This window comes from Procambarus clarkii, unplaced genomic scaffold (assembly GCF_040958095.1).
Source record: "Procambarus clarkii isolate CNS0578487 unplaced genomic scaffold, FALCON_Pclarkii_2.0 HiC_scaffold_1855, whole genome shotgun sequence".
NCBI classification, from domain to species: Eukaryota; Metazoa; Arthropoda; class Malacostraca; order Decapoda; family Cambaridae; genus Procambarus; species Procambarus clarkii.
In genome coordinates this window covers 1,718-24,008 of record NW_027190878.1, presented here as the reverse complement: position 1 = coordinate 24,008, position 22,291 = coordinate 1,718, and the positions used below count along the sequence as shown (strand labels likewise).

At 41.2% G+C, this 22,291-nt stretch overlaps 8 non-coding genes across 8 annotated transcripts; all 8 read right to left on the bottom strand.

Annotated features, from left to right (window-relative positions):
• Positions 1–1,842: 1,842 nt before the first annotated feature.
• LOC138362456 (U2 spliceosomal RNA) lies at positions 1,843–2,035 on the bottom strand. The gene has a single exon (XR_011227680.1). It is a non-coding gene; the product is annotated as a U2 spliceosomal RNA (small nuclear RNA).
• A 2,576-nt stretch (positions 2,036–4,611) lies between these two features.
• On the bottom strand, positions 4,612–4,804 carry LOC138362462 (U2 spliceosomal RNA). Its single transcript, XR_011227686.1, has one exon. It is a non-coding gene; the product is annotated as a U2 spliceosomal RNA (small nuclear RNA).
• Positions 4,805–7,489: 2,685 nt separating this feature from the next.
• Positions 7,490–7,683, bottom strand: LOC138362457 (U2 spliceosomal RNA). The gene has a single exon (XR_011227681.1). It is a non-coding gene; the product is annotated as a U2 spliceosomal RNA (small nuclear RNA).
• A 2,577-nt stretch (positions 7,684–10,260) lies between these two features.
• On the bottom strand, positions 10,261–10,453 carry LOC138362461 (U2 spliceosomal RNA). The gene has a single exon (XR_011227685.1). It is a non-coding gene; the product is annotated as a U2 spliceosomal RNA (small nuclear RNA).
• A 2,584-nt stretch (positions 10,454–13,037) lies between these two features.
• On the bottom strand, positions 13,038–13,231 carry LOC138362458 (U2 spliceosomal RNA). The gene has a single exon (XR_011227682.1). It is a non-coding gene; the product is annotated as a U2 spliceosomal RNA (small nuclear RNA).
• Positions 13,232–15,928: 2,697 nt separating this feature from the next.
• On the bottom strand, positions 15,929–16,121 carry LOC138362460 (U2 spliceosomal RNA). Its single transcript, XR_011227684.1, has one exon. It is a non-coding gene; the product is annotated as a U2 spliceosomal RNA (small nuclear RNA).
• Positions 16,122–18,702: 2,581 nt separating this feature from the next.
• On the bottom strand, positions 18,703–18,895 carry LOC138362459 (U2 spliceosomal RNA). The gene has a single exon (XR_011227683.1). It is a non-coding gene; the product is annotated as a U2 spliceosomal RNA (small nuclear RNA).
• A 2,694-nt stretch (positions 18,896–21,589) lies between these two features.
• Positions 21,590–21,782, bottom strand: LOC138362455 (U2 spliceosomal RNA). Its single transcript, XR_011227679.1, has one exon. It is a non-coding gene; the product is annotated as a U2 spliceosomal RNA (small nuclear RNA).
• Between the last annotated feature and the right edge of the window lie 509 nt (positions 21,783–22,291).

Here is a 22,291-nt window from a genome sequence, read left to right as displayed (position 1 = left end):
TGCCATGCCATGCCATGCCATGCCATTCAATGCCTTGTGATTCAATACCATGCAGTTCAATGCGATGCGATGCAATGACATGCGATTCGATGCCATGCGAGGCGAGGCGAGGCGATGCATCATCTAACATAACGTGATTCCCTGGAAAACGACTCTGTTGTTGAATGAACAACAAAGTTAAGATATAAGAAGATGTAAGTAATTCGAGAAGTCTGAGTACTGTAGGTACTATAGCAAATTCATTGCTTAATATATGTGAATGTGAATGTGTAAGGAATCCATCCATCGCTTTTACCGAGTATACAAATACTCGCTCATTGTTGGTGTTTAGGGAGGTAAATGAAGTATTGCAAAGCTAATTACGAAACTAGCTTTCACAATGACACATTTGGTGGTTGGTCGCTCGCTTTGCAAATTATAGTAGATTCTATATCAATTTTATTCGTTATTTTACGTGAATGAATGAATGAATGAATGAATGAATGAATGAATATGAATGAATGAATGAATGAATGAATGAATGAATGAATGTGTGCCTGCTTACATTGCCTAAATAAAATATGTAAATATACAGACGGTGGTGGCGTTTAGAGAGGTGAATGAATCATTTGAAATCTAATTAGGAAACAAGCATTCAAATGGAGAGGGGCGAGAGTGCAGGTGCGCTTGAACTTGGGTGGGTTCTGGGTTTCTTTGACGTATATATTATAGGTGAATGCGTGCATCGAATGCTCGATTGAAGTATATAATACACATTGTTAGTGTGTATTGAGGTAAATGATGGATTGTAAAGCTAATCAAGACACTAGAATTCACTTTGAGGCTAGTGGCCGACTGGCAAGCGTGGAAGTGGCAAACGATCGTTGAGTTGCCGTGTAAGAGCACACCAAAGCAACACCTCCCTCCCTCCATCTCAACTCGAATTTCGTCTTTATTACGCATTGGTACAGTGCAGCAATGGTAAATTAAATAGATAAACGTCTAATCTTGATGTGTGTGTGAATATAATTTCGCCGTCAAAGCCGACTAAGGAATTCCGAGTGATATACACACCACTCCACCCTCACTCACAAGGGAGAGTGAGTAAGTAATTTCGTAAAAAAAAGAGAAGAGCATGCCAACAATGGGTAACTATTATAGTTAGGTTCTCGATCATAGTAAACCCGTTGATTTAGAGTTGATTTGCACAATGACTACGTCATATTAGATGCCATTTAAATACCAAATCCAGTTCTCCACTAAATGCAGACACAAGTCTAACACTATTCAACCCATCTCTACCAGCCTTTTCATAACAAACCACTAAGCTACCTAAACCAGTTTCCACACTTATATAAATAGAGAAAAACTTCACCCTATATAACCTATCTCAGAAAACAAACAAAATCAATTAAAATTGCACTAACTGGCAACCCCCCATTCATAAAATCAACTTCTTTCCTTCCACACCAACCATCGTATTTCTTTGCTCGCACATAATCTTTAATCTAAAGTTATTAAATGATATTACTCACCTCACTCTCCTTCTTTCTCCTTCTTTCTCCTTCCTTCCTTCCTTCCTTCCTTCCTTCCTTCCTTCCTTCCTTCCTTCCTTCCTTCCTTCCTTCCTTCCTTCCTTCTCTCTAACTCGTTGCAGTTGTTCAGCTTCGACCCATCAAACCCGGACTCGACTGACTCACTTCTGCTGCTCGTTCCAAGGCTTTTTCCTCATACGATGTTGGCTGGTGTGAAGTAATTACTGCAATTCAAATTAACACGATTCATTAATGTACATAACCAATTAACATAATCGTCTCCTACTTGATTTTGACTAGTTGATAGGGTTGTTTTTGGTCTCCCCGAAGGGAGTGGACCGATCCCAGAGGTACTGCAATACCGGGCCGATCCGCGGCAAAGGTGGAGCAAGCTCCTAGCACTTCGCCATGTTGCAAAAATCAGTTTAATATCGAGGATCCCACATGGGGATCGTATCAGATATTAAGCTGATAAGAACAGATACTACACTTTGATCTTAGCCAAAAGGCCGAGAAGCGATAGGATGCATGGTTGCTCTGCAACACCAGGCAACAATTGCGGCTAGAAACCACGTAGCGAGTTTCAATTGCAAAAGGGCATGTGATTATCGTTGAGTAATATTCGAATTCAAGCATACATATAAACGCCATGCAGTAAAGGCTTTAACCATTTCTTACCTGATCAATGAATTTATATATATATATATGCAAATTCATGATATTACATGGTTTCATTCATGAGTAGTGAATATGTAACTGGCGGCAAAGTGGTAAACAGACTCGCGTGGCGTTTCACGAATTCGCTCCTGGCCAGGGAGTATAGCGCTTAACTCTAATACATAAACCTCCATTTGTCATGTGTCTTAAGGTAGCTACAGCTTTTGAAAAGTACAATAACGAATTAAAAGTGCAAGGGGCCTGTTACGCCAACGCTCGTCAAAAAATATAAATAGGAGACGTTCTCTCTCTGATACCATAACAGAAAACGAACAGCACTATTACGCGCCAACTATTCCATTTTTGTATATATATCACGACTTTTTCACATCTAACACTTTGCTTGATACATCGTTTTCATAAAACCGGAGGACGAGCGAAGCGAGGCAGGGCTGGGTGGCGAGAGGCTAGAGGCTAGAGGCTAGAGGCTAGAGGCGAGAGGCGAGAGGCGAGAGGCGAGAGACGAGAGACGAGAGACGAGAGACGATGAGACGAGAGACGAGAGACGAGAGACGAGAGACGTGACGTGACGCCATGCCATGCCATGCCATGCCATGCCATTCAATGCCTTGTGATTCAATACCATGCAGTTCAAGCGATTGCGATGCAATGACATGCGATTCGATGCCATGCGAGGCGAGGCGAGGCGATGCATCATCTAACATAACGTGATTCCTGGAAACCGACTCTGTTGTTGAAGAACAACAAAGTTAAGATATAAGAAGATGTAAGTAATTCGAGAGTATGAGTACTGTAGGTACTATAGCAAATTCATTGCTTAATATATGTGAATGTGAATGTGTAAGGAATCCATCCATCGCTTTTACCGAGTATACAAATACTCGCTCATTGTTGGTGTTTAGGGAGGTAAATGAAGTATTGCAAAGCTAATTACGAAACTAGCTTTCACAATGACACATTTGGTGGTTGGTCGCTCGCTTTGCAAATTATAGTAGATTCTATATCAATTTTATTCGTTATTTTACGTGAATGAATGAATGAATGAATGAATGAATGAATGAATGAATGAATGAATGAATGAATGAATGAATGAATGAATGAATGTGTGCCTGCTTACATTGCCTAAATAAAATATGTAAATATACAGACGGTGGTGGCGTTTAGAGAGGTGAATGAATCATTTGAAATCTAATTAGGAAACAAGCATTCAAATGGAGAGGGGCGAGAGTGCAGGTGCGCTTGAACTTGGGTGGGTTCTGGGTTTCTTTGACGTATATATTATAGGTGAATGCGTGCATCGAATGCTCGATTGAAGTATATAAATACACATTGTTAGTGTGTATTGAGGTAAATGATGGATTGTAAGCTAATCAAGACACTAGAATTCACTTTGAGGCTAGTGGCCGACTGGCAAGCGTGGAAGTGGCAAACGATCGTTGAGTTGCCGTGTAAGAGCACACCAAAGCAACACCTCCCTCCCTCCATCTCAACTCGAATTTCGTCTTTATTACGCATTGGTACAGTGCAGCAATGGTAAATTAAATAGATAAACGTCTAATCTTGATGTGTGTGTGAATATAATTTCGCCGTCAAAGCCGACTAAGGAATTCCGAGTGATATACACACCACTCCACCCTCACTCACAAGGGAGAGTGAGTAAGTAATTTCGTAAAAAAAAGAGAAGAGCATGCCAACAATGGGTAACTATTATAGTTAGGTTCTCGATCATAGTAAACCCGTTGATTTAGAGTTGATTTGCACAATGACTACGTCATATTAGATGCCATTTAAATACCAAATCCAGTTCTCCACTAAATGCAGACACAAGTCTAACACTATTCAACCCATCTCTACCAGCCTTTTCATAACAAACCACTAAGCTACCTAAACCAGTTTCCACACTTATATTAAATAGAGAAAAACTTCACCCTATATAACCTATCTCAGAAAACAAACAAAATCAATTAAAATTGCACTAACTGGCAACCCCCCATTCATAAATCAACTTCTTTCCTTCCACACCAACCATCGTATTTCTTTGCTCGCACATAATCTTTAATCTAAAGTTATTAAATGATATTACTCACCTCACTCTCCTTCTTTCTCCTTCTTTCTCCTTCCTTCCTTCCTTCCTTCCTTCCTTCCTTCCTTCCTTCCTTCCTTCCTTCCTTCCTTCCTTCCTTCCTTCCTTCCTTCTCTCTAACTCGTTGCAGTTGTTCAGCTTCGACCCATCAAACCCGGACTCGACTGACTCACTTCTGCTGCTCGTTCCAAGGCTTTTTCCTCATACGATGTTGGCTGGTGTGAAGTAATTACTGCAATTCAAATTAACACGATTCATTAATGTACATAACCAATTAACATAATCGTCTCCTACTTGATTTTGACTAGTTGATAGGGTTGTTTTTGGTCTCCCCGAAGGGAGTGGACCGATCCCAGAGGTACTGCAATACCGGGCCGATCCGCGGCAAAGGTGGAGCAAGCTCCTAGCACTTCGCCATGTTGCAAAAATCAGTTTAATATCGAGGATCCCACATGGGGATCGTATCAGATATTAAGCTGATAAGAACAGATACTACACTTTGATCTTAGCCAAAAGGCCGAGAAGCGATAGGATGCATGGTTGCTCTGCAACACCAGGCAACAATTGCGGCTAGAAACCACGTAGCGAGTTTCAATTGCAAAAGGGCATGTGATTATCGTTGAGTAATATTCGAATTCAAGCATACATATAAACGCCATGCAGTAAAGGCTTTAACCATTTCTTACCTGATCAATGAATTTATATATATATATATATGCAAATTCATGATATTACATGGTTTCATTCATGAGTAGTGAATATGTAACTGGCGGCAAAGTGGTAAACAGACTCGCGTGGCGTTTCACGAATTCGCTCCTGGCCAGGGAGTATAGCGCTTAACTCTAATACATAAACCTCCATTTGTCATGTGTCTTAAGGTAGCTACAGCTTTTGAAAAGTACAATAACGAATTAAAAGTGCAAGGGGCCTGTTACGCCAACGCTCGTCAAAAAATATAAATAGGAGACGTTCTCTCTCTGATACCATAACAGAAAACGAACAGCACTATTACGCGCCAACTATTCCATTTTTGTATATATATCACGACTTTTTCACATCTAACACTTGCTTGATACATCGTTTTCATAAACCGGAGACGAGGCGAAGCGAGGCAGGGCTGGGTGGCGAGAGGCTAGAGGCTAGAGGCTAGAGGCTAGAGGCGAGAGGCGAGAGGCGAGAGGCGAGAGGCGAGAGACGAGAGACGAGAGACGAGAGACGAGAGACGAGAGACGAGAGACGAGAGACGAGAGACTAGAGACTAGAGACTAGAGACGAGAGACGAGAGACGAGAGACTAGAGACTAGAGACTAGAGACTAGAGACTAGAGACGAGAGACGAGAGACGAGAGACGAGAGACGTGACGTGACGCCATGCCATGCCATGCCATGCCATGCCATTCAATGCCTTGTGATTCAATACCATGCAGTTCAATGCGATGCGATGCAATGACATGCGATTCGATGCCATGCGAGGCGAGCGAGGCGATGCATCATCTAACATAACGTGATTCCCTGGAAAAACGACTCTGTTGTTGAATGAACAACAAAGTTAAGATATAAGAAGATGTAAGTAATTCGAGAAGTCTGAGTACTGTAGGTACTATAGCAAATTCATTGCTTAATATATGTGAATGTGAATGTGTAAGGAATCCATCCATCGCTTTTACCGAGTATACAAATACTCGCTCATTGTTGGTGTTTAGGGAGGTAAATGAAGTATTGCAAAGCTAATTACGAAACTAGCTTTCACAATGACACATTTGGTGGTTGGTCGCTCGCTTTGCAAATTATAGTAGATTCTATATCAATTTTATTCGTTATTTTACGTGAATGAATGAATGAATGAATGAATGAATGAATGAATGAATGAATGAATGAATTGAATGAATGAATGAATGAATGAATGTGTGCCTGCTTACATTGCCTAAATAAAATATGTAAATATACAGACGGTGGTGGCGTTTAGAGAGGTGAATGAATCATTTGAAATCTAATTAGGAAACAAGCATTCAAATGGAGAGGGGCGAGAGTGCAGGTGCGCTTGAACTTGGGTGGGTTCTGGGTTTCTTTGACGTATATATTATAGGTGAATGCGTGCATCGAATGCTCGATTGAAGTATATAAATACACATTGTTAGTGTGTATTGAGGTAAATGATGGATTGTAAAGCTAATCAAGACACTAGAATTCACTTTGAGGCTAGTGGCCGACTGGCAAGCGTGGAAGTGGCAAACGATCGTTGAGTTGCCGTGTAAGAGCACACCAAAGCAACACCTCCCTCCCTCCATCTCAACTCGAATTTCGTCTTTATTACGCATTGGTACAGTGCAGCAATGGTAAATTAAATAGATAAACGTCTAATCTTGATGTGTGTGTGAATATAATTTCGCCGTCAAAGCCGACTAAGGAATTCCGAGTGATATACACACCACTCCACCCTCACTCACAAGGGAGAGTGAGTAAGTAATTTCGTAAAAAAAGAGAAGAGCATGCCAACAATGGGTAACTATTATAGTTAGGTTCTCGATCATAGTAAACCCGTTGATTTAGAGTTGATTTGCACAATGACTACGTCATATTAGATGCCATTTAAATACCAAATCCAGTTCTCCACTAAATGCAGACACAAGTCTAACACTATTCAACCCATCTCTACCAGCCTTTTCATAACAAACCACTAAGCTACCTAAACCAGTTTCCACACTTATATAAATAGAGAAAAACTTCACCCTATAACCTATCTCAGAAAACAACAAAATCAATTAAAATTGCACTAACTGGCACCCCCCATTCATAAAATCAACTTCTTTCCTTCCACACCAACCATCGTATTTCTTTGCTCGCACATAATCTTTAATCTAAAGTTATTAAATGATATTACTCACCTCACTCTCCTTCTTTCTCCTTCTTTCTCCTTCCTTCCTTCCTTCCTTCCTTCCTTCCTTCCTTCCTTCCTTCCTTCCTTCCTTCCTTCCTTCCTTCCTTCCTTCCTTCTCTCTAACTCGTTGCAGTTGTTCAGCTTCGACCCATCAAACCCGGACTCGACTGACTCACTTCTGCTGCTCGTTCCAAGGCTTTTTCCTCATACGATGTTGGCTGGTGTGAAGTAATTACTGCAATTCAAATTAACACGATTCATTAATGTACATAACCAATTAACATAATCGTCTCCTACTTGATTTTGACTAGTTGATAGGTTGTTTTGGTCTCCCCGAAGGGAGTGGACCGATCCCAGAGGTACTGCAATACCGGGCCGATCCGCGGCAAAGGTGGAGCAAGCTCCTAGCACTTCGCCATGTTGCAAAAATCAGTTTAATATCGAGGATCCCACATGGGGATCGTATCAGATATTAAAGCTGATAAGAACAGATACTACACTTTGATCTTAGCCAAAAGGCCGAGAAGCGATAGGAGCATGGTTGCTCTGCAACACCAGGCAACAATTGCGGCTAGAAACCACGTAGCGAGTTTCAATTGCAAAAGGGCATGTGATTATCGTTGAGTAATATTCGAATTCAAGCATACATATAAACGCCATGCAGTAAAGGCTTTAACCATTTCTTACCTGATCAATGAATTTATATATATATATATATGCAAATTCATGATATTACATGGTTTCATTCATGAGTAGTGAATATGTAACTGGCGGCAAAGTGGTAAACAGACTCGCGTGGCGTTTCACGAATTCGCTCCTGGCCAGGGAGTATAGCGCTTAACTCTAATACATAAACCTCCATTTGTCATGTGTCTTAAGGTAGCTACAGCTTTTGAAAAGTACAATAACGAATTAAAAGTGCAAGGGGCCTGTTACGCCAACGCTCGTCAAAAATATAAATAGGAGACGTTCTCTCTCTGATACCATAACAGAAAACGAACAGCACTATTACGCGCCAACTATTCCATTTTTGTATATATATCACGACTTTTTCACAATCTAACACTTTGCTTGAATACATCGTTTTTCATAAACCGGAGACGAGGCAGAAGCGAGGCCAGGGCTGGGTGGCGAGAGCTAGAGGCTAGAGGCTAGAGGCTAGAGGCGAGAGGCGAGAGGCGAGAGGGCGAGAGACGAGAGACGAGAGACGAGAGACGAGAGACGAGAGACGAGAGACGAGAGACGAGAGACGTGACGTGACAGCCATGCCATGCCATGCCATGCCATGCCATTCAATGCCTTGTGATTCAATACCATGCAGTTCAATGCGATGCGATGCAATGACATGCGATTCGATGCCATGCGAGGCGAGGCGAGGCGATGCATCATCTAACATAACGTGATTCCCTGGAAAACGACTCTGTTGTTGAATGAACAACAAAGTTAAGATATAAGAAGATGTAAGTAATTCGAGAAGTCTGAGTACTGTAGGTACTATAGCAAATTCATTGCTTAATATATGTGAATGTGAATGTGTAAGGAATCCATCCATCGCTTTTACCGAGTATACAAATACTCGCTCATTGTTGGTGTTTAGGGAGGTAAATGAAGTATTGCAAAGCTAATTACGAAACTAGCTTTCACAATGACACATTTGGTGGTTGGTCGCTCGCTTTGCAAATTATAGTAGATTCTATATCAATTTTATTCGTTATTTTACGTGAATGAATGAATGAATGAATGAATGAATGAATGAATGAATGAATGAATGAATGAATGAATGAATGAATGAATGAATGTGTGCCTGCTTACATTGCCTAAATAAAATATGTAAATATACAGACGGTGGTGGCGTTTAGAGAGGTGAATGAATCATTTGAAATCTAATTAGGAAACAAGCATTCAAATGGAGAGGGGCGAGAGTGCAGGTGCGCTTGAACTTGGGTGGGTTCTGGGTTTCTTGACGTATATATTATAGGTGAATGCGTGCATCGAATGCTCGATTGAAGTATATAAATACACATTGTTAGTGTGTATTGAGGTAAATGAATGGATTGTAAAGCTAATCAAGACACTAGAATTCACTTTGAGGCTAGTGGCCGACTGGCAAGCGTGGAAGTGGCAAACGATCGTTGAGTTGCCGTGTAAGAGCACACCAAAGGCAACACCTCCCTCCCTCCATCTCAACTCGAATTTCGTCTTTATTACGCATTGGTACAGTGCAGCAATGGTAAATTAAATAGATAAACGTCTAATCTTGATGTGTGTGTGAATATAATTTCGCCGTCAAAGCCGACTAAGGAATTCCGAGTGATATACACACCACTCCACCCTCACTCACAAGGAGAGTGAGTAAGTAATTTCGTAAAAAAAAGAGAAGAGCATGCCAACAATGGGTAACTATTATAGTTAGGTCTCGATCATAGTAAACCCGTTGATTTAGAGTTGATTTGCACAATGACTACGTCATATTAGATGCCATTTAAATACCAAATCCAGTTCTCCACTAAATGCAGACACAAGTCAACACTATTCAACCCATCTCTACCAGCCTTTTCATAACAAACCACTAAGCTACCTAAACCAGTTTCCACACTTATATAAATAGAGAAAAAACTTCACCCTATATAACCTATCTCAGAAAACAACAAAATCATTAAAATTGCACTAACTGGCAACCCCCCATTCATAAAATCAACTTCTTTCCTTCCACACCAACCATCGTATTTCTTTGCTCGCACATAATCTTTAATCTAAAGTTATTAAATGATATTACTCACCTCACTCTCCTTCTTTCTCCTTCTTTCTCCTTCCTTCCTTCCTTCCTTCCTTCCTTCCTTCCTTCCTTCCTTCCTTCCTTCCTTCCTTCCTTCCTTCCTTCCTTCTCTCTAACTCGTTGCAGTTGTTCAGCTTCGACCCATCAAACCCGGACTCGACTGACTCACTTCTGCTGCTCGTTCCAAGGCTTTTTCCTCATACGATGTTGGCTGGTGTGAAGTAATTACTGCAATTCAAATTAACACGATTCATTAATGTACATAACCAATTAACATAATCGTCTCCTACTTGATTTTGACTAGTTGATAGGGTTGTTTTTGGTCTCCCCGAAGGGAGTGGACCGATCCCAGAGGTACTGCAATACCGGGCCGATCCGCGGCAAAGGTGGAGCAAGCTCCTAGCACTTCGCCATGTTGCAAAAATCAGTTTAATATCGAGGATCCCACATGGGGATCGTATCAGATATTAAGCTGATAAGAACAGATACTACACTTTGATCTTAGCCAAAAGGCCGAGAAGCGATAGGATGCATGGTTGCTCTGCAACACCAGGCAACAATTGCGGCTAGAAACCACGTAGCGAGTTTCAATTGCAAAAGGGCATGTGATTATCGTTGAGTAATATTCGAATTCAAGCATACATATAAACGCCATGCAGTAAAGGCTTTAACCATTTCTTACCTGATCAATGAATTTATATATATATATATGCAAATTCATGATATTACATGGTTTCATTCATGAGTAGTGAATATGTAACTGGCGGCAAAGTGGTAAACAGACTCGCGTGGCGTTTCACGAATTCGCTCCTGGCCAGGGAGTATAGCGCTTAACTCTAATACATAAACCTCCATTTGTCATGTGTCTTAAGGTAGCTACAGCTTTTGAAAAGTACAATAACGAATTAAAAGTGCAAGGGGCCTGTTACGCCAACGCTCGTCAAAAAATATAAATAGGAGACGTTCTCTCTCTGATACCATAACAGAAAACGAACAGCACTATTACGCGCCAACTATTCCATTTTTGTATATATATCACGACTTTTTCACATCTAACACTTTGCTTGATACATCGTTTTCATAAACCGGAGACGAGGCGAAGCGAGGCAGGGCTGGGTGGCGAGAGGCTAGAGGCTAGAGGCTAGAGGCTAGAGGCGAGAGGCGACGAGAGCGAGAGGACGAGAGACGAGAGACGAGAGACGAGAGACGAGAGACGAGAGACGAGAGACGAGAGACGAGAGACGAGAGACGTGACGTGACGCCATGCCATGCCATGCCATGCCATGCCATTCAATGCCTTGTGATTCAATACCATGCAGTTCAATGCGATGCGATGCAATGACATGCGATTCGATGCCATGCGAGGCGAGGCGAGGCGATGCATCATCTAACATAACGTGATTCCCTGGAAAACGACTCTGTTGTTGAATGAACAACAAAGTTAAGATATAAGAAGATGTAAGTAATTCGAGAAGTCTGAGTACTGTAGGTACTATAGCAAATTCATTGCTTAATATATGTGAATGTGAATGTGTAAGGAATCCATCCATCGCTTTTACCGAGTATACAAATACTCGCTCATTGTTGGTGTTTAGGGAGGTAAATGAAGTATTGCAAAGCTAATTACGAAACTAGCTTTCACAATGACACATTTGGTGGTTGGTCGCTCGCTTTGCAAATTATAGTAGATTCTATATCAATTTTATTCGTTATTTTACGTGAATGAATGAATGAATGAATGAATGAATGAATGAATGAATGAATGAATGAATGAATGAATGAATGAATGAATGAATGTGTGCCTGCTTACATTGCCTAAATAAAATATGTAAATATACAGACGGTGGTGGCGTTTAGAGAGGTGAATGAATCATTTGAAATCTAATTAGGAAACAAGCATTCAAATGGAGAGGGGCGAGAGTGCAGGTGCGCTTGAACTTGGGTGGGTTCTGGGTTTCTTTGACGTATATATTATAGGTGAATGCGTGCATCGAATGCTCGATTGAAGTATATAAATACACATTGTTAGTGTGTATTGAGGTAAATGATGGATTGTAAAGCTAATCAAGACACTAGAATTCACTTTGAGGCTAGTGGCCGACTGGCAAGCGTGGAAGTGGCAAACGATCGTTGAGTTGCCGTGTAAGAGCACACCAAAGCAACACCTCCCTCCCTCCATCTCAACTCGAATTTCGTCTTTATTACGCATTGGTACAGTGCAGCAATGGTAAATTAAATAGATAAACGTCTAATCTTGATGTGTGTGTGAATATAATTTCGCCGTCAAAGCCGACTAAGGAATTCCGAGTGATATACACACCACTCCACCCTCACTCACAAGGGAGAGTGAGTAAGTAATTTCGTAAAAAAAAGAGAAGAGCATGCCAACAATGGGTAACTATTATAGTTAGGTTCTCGATCATAGTAAACCCGTTGATTTAGAGTTGATTTGCACAATGACTACGTCATATTAGATGCCATTTAAATACCAAATCCAGTTCTCCACTAAATGCAGACACAAGTCTAACACTATTCAACCCATCTCTACCAGCCTTTTCATAACAAACCACTAAGCTACCTAAACCAGTTTCCACACTTATATAAATAGAGAAAAACTTCACCCTATATAACCTATCTCAGAAAACAAACAAAATCAATTAAAATTGCACTAACTGGCAACCCCCCATTCATAAAATCAACTTCTTTCCTTCCACACCAACCATCGTATTTCTTTGCTCGCACATAATCTTTAATCTAAAGTTATTAAATGATATTACTCACCTCACTCTCCTTCTTTCTCCTTCTTTCTCCTTCCTTCCTTCCTTCCTTCCTTCCTTCCTTCCTTCCTTCCTTCCTTCCTTCCTTCCTTCCTTCCTTCCTTCCTTCTCTCTAACTCGTTGCAGTTGTTCAGCTTCGACCCATCAAACCCGGACTCGACTGACTCACTTCTGCTGCTCGTTCCAAGGCTTTTTCCTCATACGATGTTGGCTGGTGTGAAGTAATTACTGCAATTCAAATTAACACGATTCATTAATGTACATAACCAATTAACATAATCGTCTCCTACTTGATTTTGACTAGTTGATAGGGTTGTTTTTGGTCTCCCCGAAGGGAGTGGACCGATCCCAGAGGTACTGCAATACCGGGCCGATCCGCGGCAAAGGTGGAGCAAGCTCCTAGCACTTCGCCATGTTGCAAAAATCAGTTTAATATCGAGGATCCCACATGGGGATCGTATCAGATATTAAGCTGATAAGAACAGATACTTACACTTTGATCTTAGCCAAAAGGCCGAGAAGCGATAGGATGCATGGTTGCTCTGCAACACCAGGCAACAATTGCGGCTAGAAACCAACGTAGCGAGTTTCAATTGCAAAAGGGCATGTGATTATCGTTGAGTAATATTCGAATTCAAGCATACATATAAACGCCATGCAGTAAAGGCTTTAACCATTTCTTACCTGATCAATGAATTTATATATATATATATATGCAAATTCATGATATTACATGGTTTCATTCAGGAGTAGTGAATATGTAACTGGCGGCAAGTGGTAAACAGACTCGCGTGGCGTTTCACGAATTCGCTCCTGGCCAGGAGTATAGCGCTTAACTCTAATACATAAACCTCCATTTGTCATGTGTCTTAAGGTAGCTACAGCTTTTGAAAAGTACAATAACGAATTAAAAGTGCAAGGGGCCTGTTACGCCAACGCTCGTCAAAAAATATAAATAGGAGACGTTCTCTCTCTGATACCATAACAGAAAACGAACAGCACTATTACGCGCCAACTATTCCATTTTTGTATATATATCACGACTTTTTCACATCTAACACTTTGCTTGATACATCGTTTTCATAAACCGGAGACGAGGCGAAGCGAGGCAGGGCTGGGTGGCGAGAGGCTAGAGGCTAGAGGCTAGAGGCTAGAGGCTAGAGGCGAGAGGCGAGAGGCGAGAGGCGATGAGACGAGAGACGAGAGACGAGAGACGAGAGACGAGAGACGAGAGACGAGAGACGAGAGACGAGAGACTAGAGACTAGAGACTAGAGACGAGAGACGAGAGACGAGAGACTAGAGACTAGAGACTAGAGACTAGAGACTAGAGACGAGAGACGAGAGACGAGAGACGAGAGACGTGACGTGACGCCATGCCATGCCATGCCATGCCATGCCATTCAATGCCTTGTGATTCAATACCATGCAGTTCAATGCGATGCGATGCAATGACATGCGATTCGATGCCATGCGAGGCGAGGCGAGGCGATGCATCATCTAACATAACGTGAATTCCCTGGGAAAACGACTCTGTTGTTGAATGAACAACAAAGTTAAGATATAAGAAGATGTAAGTAATTCGAGAAGTCTGAGTACTGTAGGTACTATAGCAAAATTCATTGCTTAATATATGTGAATGTGAATGTGTAAGGAATCCATCCATCGCTTTTACCGAGTATACAAATACTCGCTCATTGTTGGTGTTTAGGGAGGTAAATGAAGTATTGCAAAGCTAATTACGAAACTAGCTTTCACAATGACACATTTGGTGGTTGGTCGCTCGCTTTGCAAATTATAGTAGATTCTATATCAATTTATTCGTTATTTTACGTGAATGAATGAATGAATGAATGAATGAATGAATGAATGAATGAATGAATGAATGAATGAATGAATGAATGAATGAATGTGTGCCTGCTTACATTGCCTAAATAAAATATGTAAATATACAGACGGTGGTGCGTTTAGAGAGGTGAATGAATCATTTGAAATCTAATTAGGAAACAAGCATTCAAATGGAGAGGGGCGAGAGTTGCAGGTGCGCTTGAACTTGGGTGGGTTCTGGGTTTCTTTGACGTATATATTATAGGTGAATGCGTGCATCGAATGCTCGATTGAAGTATATAAATACACATTGTTAGTGTGTATTGAGGTAAATGATGGATTGTAAAGCTAATCAAGACACTAGAATTCACTTTGAGGCTAGTGGCCGACTGGCAAGCGTGGAAGTGGCAAACGATCGTTGAGTTGCCGTGTAAGAGCACACCAAAGCAACACCTCCCTCCCTCCATCTCAACTCGAATTTCGTCTTTATTACGCATTGGTACAGTGCAGCAATGGTAAATTAAATAGATAAACGTCTAATCTTGATGTGTGTGTGAATATAATTTCGCCGTCAAAGCCGACTAAGGAATTCCGAGTGATATACACACCACTCCACCCTCACTCACAAGGAGAGTGAGTAAGTAATTTCGTAAAAAAAAGAGAAGAGCATGCCAACAATGGGTAACTATTATAGTTAGGTTCTCGATCATAGTAAACCCGTTGATTTAGAGTTGATTTGCACAATGACTACGTCATATTAGATGCCATTTAAATACCAAATCCAGTTCTCCACTAAATGCAGACACAAGTCTAACACTATTCAACCCATCTCTACCAGCCTTTTCATAACAAACCACTAAGCTACCTAAACCAGTTTCCACACTTATATAAATAGAGAAAAACTTCACCCTATATAACCTATCTCAGAAAACAAACAAAATCAATTAAAATTGCACTAACTGGCAACCCCCCATTCATAAAATCAACTTCTTTCCTTCCACACCAACCATCGTATTTCTTGCTCGCACATAATCTTTAATCTAAAGTTATTAAATGATATTACTCACCTCACTCTCCTTCTTTCTCCTTCTTTCTCCTTCCTTCCTTCCTTCCTTCCTTCCTTCCTTCCTTCCTTCTTCCTTCCTTCCTTCCTTCCTTCCTTCCTTCCTTCCTTCTCTCTAACTCGTTGCAGTTGTTCAGCTTCGACCCATCAAACCCGGACTCGACTGACTCACTTCTGCTGCTCGTTCCAAGGCTTTTTCCTCATACGATGTTGGCTGGTGTGAAGTAATTACTGCATTCAAATTAACACGATTCATTAATGTACATAACCAATTAACATAATCGTCTCCTACTTGATTTTGACTAGTTGATAGGGTTGTTTTTGGTCTCCCCGAAGGGAGTGGACCGATCCCAGAGGTACTGCAATACCGGGCCGATCCGCGGCAAAGGTGGAGCAAGCTCCTAGCACTTCGCCATGTTGCAAAAATCAGTTTAATATCGAGGATCCCACATGGGGATCGTATCAGATATTAAGCTGATAAGAACAGATACTACACTTTGATCTTAGCCAAAAGGCCGAGAAGCGATAGGATGCATGGTTGCTCTGCAACACCAGGCAACAATTGCGGCTAGAACCACGTAGCGAGTTTCAATTGCAAAAGGGCATGTGATTATCGTTGAGTAATATTCGAATTCAAGCATACATATAAACGCCATGCAGTAAAGGCTTTAACCATTTCTTACCTGATCAATGAATTATATATATATATATATGCAAATTCATGATATTACATGGTTTCATTCATGAGTAGTGAATATGTAACTGGCGGCAAAGTGGTAAACAGACTCGCGTGGCGTTTCACGAATTCGCTCCTGGCCAGGGAGTATAGCGCTTAACTCTAATACATAAACCTCCATTTGTCATGTGTCTTAAGGTAGCTACAGCTTTTGAAAAGTACAATAACGAATTAAAAGTGCAAGGGGCCTGTTAGCGCCAACGCTCGTACAAAAAATATAAATAGGAGACGTTTTCTCTCTCTGATACCATAACAGAAAACGAACAGCACTATTACGCGCCAACTATTCCATTTTTGTATATATATCACGACTTTTTCACATCTAACACTTTGCTTGATACATCGTTTTCATAACCGAGACGAGGCGAAGCGAGGCAGGCTGGGTGGCGAGAGGCTAGAGGCTAGAGGCTAGAGGCTAGAGGCGAGAGGCGAGAGGCGAGGGCGAGAGACGAGAGACGAGAGACGCGAGACGAGAGACGAGAGACAGAGAGACGAGAGACGAGAGACGTGACGTGACGCCAGTGCCATGCCATGCCATGCCATGCCATTCAATGCCTTGTGATTCAATACCATGCAGTTCAATGCGATGCGATGCAATGACATGCGATTCGATGCCATGCGAGGCGAGGCGAGGCGATCATCATCTAACATAACGTGATTCCCTGGAAAACGACTCTGTTGTTGAATGAACAACAAAGTTAAGATATAAGAAGATGTAAGTAATTCGAGAAGTCTGAGTACTGTAGGTACTATAGCAAATTCATTGCTTAATATATGTGAATGTGAATGTGTAAGGAATCCATCCATCGCTTTTACCGAGTATACAAAATACTCGCTCATTGTTGGTGTTTAGGGAGGTAAATGAAGTATTGCAAAGCTAATTACGAAACTAGCTTTCACAATGACACATTTGGTGGTTGGTCGCTCGCTTTGCAAATTATAGTAGATTCTATATCAATTTATTCGTTATTTTACGTGAATGAATGAATGAATGAATGAATGAATGAATGAATGAATGAATGAATGAATGAATGAATGAATGAATGAATGAATGTGTGCCTGCTTACATTGCCTAAATAAAATATGTAAATATACAGACGGTGGTGGCGTTTAGAGAGGTGAATGAATCATTTGAAATCTAATTAGGAAACAAGCATTCAAATGGAGAGGGGCGAGAGTGCAGGTGCGCTGAACTTGGGTGGGTTCTGGGTTTCTTTGACGTATATATTATAGGTGAATGCGTGCATCGAATGCTCGATTGAAGTATATACATACACATTGTTAGTGTGTATTGAGGTAAATGATGGATTGTAAAGCTAATCAAGACACTAGAATTCACTTTGAGGCTAGTGGCCGACTGGCAAGCGTGGAAGTGGCAAACGATCGTTGAGTTGCCGGTGTAAGAGCACACCAAAGCAACACCTCCCTCCCTCCATCTCAACTCGAATTTCGTCTTTATTACGCATTGGTACAGTGCAGCAATGGTAAATTAAATAGATAAACGTCTAATCTTGATGTGTGTGTGAATATAATTTCGCCGTCAAAGCCGACTAAGGAATTCCGAGTGATATACCACACCACTCCACCCTCACTCACAAGGGAGAGTGAGTAAGTAATTTCGTAAAAAAAAAGAGAAGAGCATGCCAACAATGGGTAACTATTATAGTTAGGTTCTCGATCATAGTAAACCCGTTGATTTAGAGTTGATTTGCACAATGACTACGTCATATTAGATGCCATTTAAATACCAAATCCAGTTCTCCACTAAATGCAGACACAAGTCTAAACACTATCAACCCATCTCTACCAGCCTTTTCATAACAAACCACTAAGCTACCTAAACCAGTTTCCACACTTATATAATAGAGAAAAACTTCACCCTATATAACCTATCTCAGAAAACAAACAAAATCAATTAAAATTGCACAACTGGCAACCCCCCATTCATAAAATCAAACTTCTTTCCTTCCACACCAACCATCGTATTTCTTTGCTCGCACATAATCTTTAATCTAAAGTTATTAAATGATATTACTCACCTCACTCTCCTTCTTTCTCCTTCTTTCTCCTTCCTTCCTTCCTTCCTTCCTTCCTTCCTTCCTTCCTTCCTTCCTTCCTTCCTTCCTTCCTTCCTTCCTTCCTTCCTTCTCTCTAACTCGTTGCAGTTGTTCAGCTTCGACCCATCAAACCCGGACTCGACTGACTCACTTCTGCTGCTCGTTCCAAGGCTTTTTTCCTCATACGATGTTGGCTGGTGTGAAGTATTACTGCAATTCAAATTAACACGATTCATTAATGTAACATAACCAATTAACATAATCGTCTCCTACTTGATTTTGACTAGTTGATAGGGTTGTTTTTGGTCTCCCCGAAGGGAGTGGACCGATCCCAGAGGTACTGCAATACCGGGCCGATCCGCGGCAAAGGTGGAGCAAGCTCCTAGCACTTCGCCATGTTGCAAAAATCAGTTTAATATCGAGGATCCCACATGGGGATCGTATCAGATATTAAGCTGATAAGAACAGATACTACACTTTGATCTTAGCCAAAAGGCCGAGAAGCGATAGGATGCATGGTTGCTCTGCAACACCAGGCAACAATTGCGGCTAGAAACCACGTAGCGAGTTTCAATTGCAAAAGGGCATGTGATTATCGTTGAGTAATATTCGAATTCAAGCATACATATAAACGCCATGCAGTAAAGGCTTTAACCATTTCTTACCTGATCAATGAATTTAATATATATATATATGCAAATTCATGATATTACATGGTTTCATTCATGAGTAGTGAATATGTAACTGGCGGCAAAGTGGTAAACAGACTCGCGTGGCGTTTCACGAATTCGCTCCTGGCCAGGGAGTATAGCGCTTAACTCTAATACATAAACCTCCATTTGTCATGTGTCTTAAGGTAGCTACAGCTTTTGAAAAGTACAATAACGAATTAAAAGTGCAAGGGGCCTGTTACGCCAACGCTCGTCAAAAAATATAAATAGGAGACGTTCTCTCTCTGATACCATAACAGAAAACGAACAGCACTATTACGCGCCAACTATTCCATTTTTGTATATATATCACGACTTTTTCACATCTAACACTTTGCTTGATACATCGTTTTCATAAACCGGAGACGAGGCGAAGCGAGGCAGGGCTGGGTGGCGAGAGGCTAGAGGCTAGAGGCTAGAGGCTAGAGGCGAGAGGCGAGAGGCGAGAGGCGAGAGGCGAGAGACGAGAGACGAGAGACGAGAGACGAGAGACGAGAGACGAGAGACGAGAGACGAGAGACGAGAGACTAGAGACTAGAGACTAGAGACGAGAGACGAGAGACGAGAGACTAGAGACTAGAGACTAGAGACTAGAGACTAGAGACGAGAGACGAGAGACGAGAGACGAGAGACGTGACGTGACGCCATGCCATGCCATGCCATGCCATGCCATTCAATGCCTTGTGATTCAATACCATGCAGTTCAATGCGATGCGATGCAATGACATGCGATTCGATGCCATGCGAGGCGAGGCGAGGCGATGCATCATCTAACATAACGTGATTCCCTGGAAAACGACTCTGTTGTTGAATGAACAACAAAGTTAAGATATAAGAAGATGTAAGTAATTCGAGAAGTCTGAGTACTGTAGGTACTATAGCAAATTCATTGCTTAATATATGTGAATGTGAATGTGTAAGGAATCCATCCATCGCTTTTACCGAGTATACAAATACTCGCTCATTGTTGGTGTTTAGGGAGGTAAATGAAGTATTGCAAAGCTAATTACGAAACTAGCTTTCACAATGACACATTTGGTGGTTGGTCGCTCGCTTTGCAAATTATAGTAGATTCTATATCAATTTTATTCGTTATTTTACGTGAATGAATGAATGAATGAATGAATGAATGAATGAATGAATGAATGAATGAATGAATGAATGAATGAATGAATGAATGTGTGCCTGCTTACATTGCCTAAATAAAATATGTAAATATACAGACGGTGGTGGCGTTTAGAGAGGTGAATGAATCATTTGAAATCTAATTAGGAAACAAGCATTCAAATGGAGAGGGGCGAGAGTGCAGGTGCGCTTGAACTTGGGTGGGTTCTGGGTTTCTTTGACGTATATATTATAGGTGAATGCGTGCATCGAATGCTCGATTGAAGTATATAAATACACATTGTTAGTGTGTATTGAGGTAAATGATGGATTGTAAAGCTAATCAAGACACTAGAATTCACTTTGAGGCTAGTGGCCGACTGGCAAGCGTGGAAGTGGCAAACGATCGTTGAGTTGCCGTGTAAGAGCACACCAAAGCAACACCTCCCTCCCTCCATCTCAACTCGAATTTCGTCTTTATTACGCATTGGTACAGTGCAGCAATGGTAAATTAAATAGATAAACGTCTAATCTTGATGTGTGTGTGAATATAATTTCGCCGTCAAAGCCGACTAAGGAATTCCGAGTGATATACACACCACTCCACCCTCACTCACAAGGGAGAGTGAGTAAGTAATTTCGTAAAAAAAAGAGAAGAGCATGCCAACAATGGGTAACTATTATAGTTAGGTTCTCGATCATAGTAAACCCGTTGATTTAGAGTTGATTTGCACAATGACTACGTCATATTAGATGCCATTTAAATACCAAATCCAGTTCTCCACTAAATGCAGACACAAGTCTAACACTATTCAACCCATCTCTACCAGCCTTTTCATAACAAACCACTAAGCTACCTAAACCAGTTTCCACACTTATATAAATAGAGAAAAACTTCACCCTATATAACCTATCTCAGAAAACAAACAAAATCAATTAAAATTGCACTAACTGGCAACCCCCCATTCATAAAATCAACTTCTTTCCTTCCACACCAACCATCGTATTTCTTTGCTCGCACATAATCTTTAATCTAAAGTTATTAAATGATATTACTCACCTCACTCTCCTTCTTTCTCCTTCTTTCTCCTTCCTTCCTTCCTTCCTTCCTTCCTTCCTTCCTTCCTTCCTTCCTTCCTTCCTTCCTTCCTTCCTTCCTTCCTTCTCTCTAACTCGTTGCAGTTGTTCAGCTTCGACCCATCAAACCCGGACTCGACTGACTCACTTCTGCTGCTCGTTCCAAGGCTTTTTCCTCATACGATGTTGGCTGGTGTGAAGTAATTACTGCAATTCAAATTAACACGATTCATTAATGTACATAACCAATTAACATAATCGTCTCCTACTTGATTTTGACTAGTTGATAGGGTTGTTTTTGGTCTCCCCGAAGGGAGTGGACCGATCCCAGAGGTACTGCAATACCGGGCCGATCCGCGGCAAAGGTGGAGCAAGCTCCTAGCACTTCGCCATGTTGCAAAAATCAGTTTAATATCGAGGATCCCACATGGGGATCGTATCAGATATTAAGCTGATAAGAACAGATACTACACTTTGATCTTAGCCAAAAGGCCGAGAAGCGATAGGATGCATGGTTGCTCTGCAACACCAGGCAACAATTGCGGCTAGAAACCACGTAGCGAGTTTCAATTGCAAAAGGGCATGTGATTATCGTTGAGTAATATTCGAATTCAAGCATACATATAAACGCCATGCAGTAAAGGCTTTAACCATTTCTTACCTGATCAATGAATTTATATATATATATATGCAAATTCATGATATTACATGGTTTCATTCATGAGTAGTGAATATGTAACTGGCGGCAAAGTGGTAAACAGACTCGCGTGGCGTTTCACGAATTCGCTCCTGGCCAGGGAGTATAGCGCTTAACTCTAATACATAAACCTCCATTTGTCATGTGTCTTAAGGTAGCTACAGCTTTTGAAAAGTACAATAACGAATTAAAAGTGCAAGGGGCCTGTTACGCCAACGCTCGTCAAAAAATATAAATAGGAGACGTTCTCTCTCTGATACCATAACAGAAAACGAACAGCACTATTACGCGCCAACTATTCCATTTTTGTATATAT